General features: G+C 33.8%; 1 protein-coding gene across 7 annotated transcripts in view; it reads left to right on the forward strand.

The window, feature by feature from the left end:
- The window catches only part of Vti1a (vesicle transport through interaction with t-SNAREs 1A), a 368,205-nt gene that overhangs the window by 206,519 nt on the left and 160,696 nt on the right, over positions 1-990 (forward strand). The window lies entirely within an intron of this gene.

Consider the following 990-nt stretch of genomic DNA (forward strand, 5'->3'; position numbering starts at 1 on the left):
TTAACTGATATTGGGTTATTCAGAATTTTTATAAATTCTTGATTCAGCTTTGGTAATTCATATGTTTCTAGAAATCTATCCATTTCTTCCATGTTTTCCATCCTATGGGAGTAAAGATTTTTGAAGGAGGTATTGATGATCTTTGAATTTCCACAGGATCTGCAGTGATTTCACCCTTTCCATCCCTCATTGCATGAATTTGAGTTTTTTCTCTTTTTTTGATAAGGTTGGCATGGGGTTTGTCAGTTTTGTTCATTCTTTCCAAGAACTAACTCTTCAATTCATTAATTCTTTGTATTGTTATCTTAGTCTCAATTGTGTTAATTTCTGCTCTGATCTTCATAATTTCTTCCTTTCTGTGGACTTTGGGCTTGACTTGCTCTTGTTTTTCTAGAAGCTTGAGGTGCAGCATGAGATTGTTTACTTGTGCTCATTCTGTTTTTTGGATGTAAGAATTCACACTATGAATTTCTCTCTTAGGACTACTTTCCTTGCATCCCAGAGGTTCTGGTATGTTTTATTTCTGTTTTCATTTAATTGTAGATATTGTTCAATTTATTCTTTAATGTCATCTGTGACCCATTGGTTTCAGGAAAGGGGTTATTTAATTTCCATATGCTTATTGAGTTTTTGTGGTTTCTTTTGCCATTAATTACCAATTTCATTATACTATAGTCAGATAATATGCATGGGATAATTTCACTTCCTTTGTATTAACTTAAGCTTGTTCTGTGGGCTAGTATATGGTCTCTTTTAGAGAACATCCCACGTGCAGCTGAGAAGAATGTGTATTCTGATGATGTTGGGTGGAACACTCTGTAAATGTTTGCTCAGATGTCCGTTTGTTCACAGGTTTGATTCAATTCTGTTATTTCTTTGCTGATTTTTTGTCAAGTTAATCTAGATCTTTGTGACATTGGGGCACTAAGGTCCCCCATCATAACTGTGTTATTGCCTATTTAGTTTTTCATGTCTAATAATATTTGTCAT

Source organism: Chinchilla lanigera, unplaced genomic scaffold (genome assembly GCF_000276665.1).
Source record: "Chinchilla lanigera isolate Chin_1 unplaced genomic scaffold, ChiLan1.0 scaffold00030, whole genome shotgun sequence".
NCBI classification, from domain to species: domain Eukaryota; kingdom Metazoa; phylum Chordata; class Mammalia; order Rodentia; family Chinchillidae; genus Chinchilla; species Chinchilla lanigera.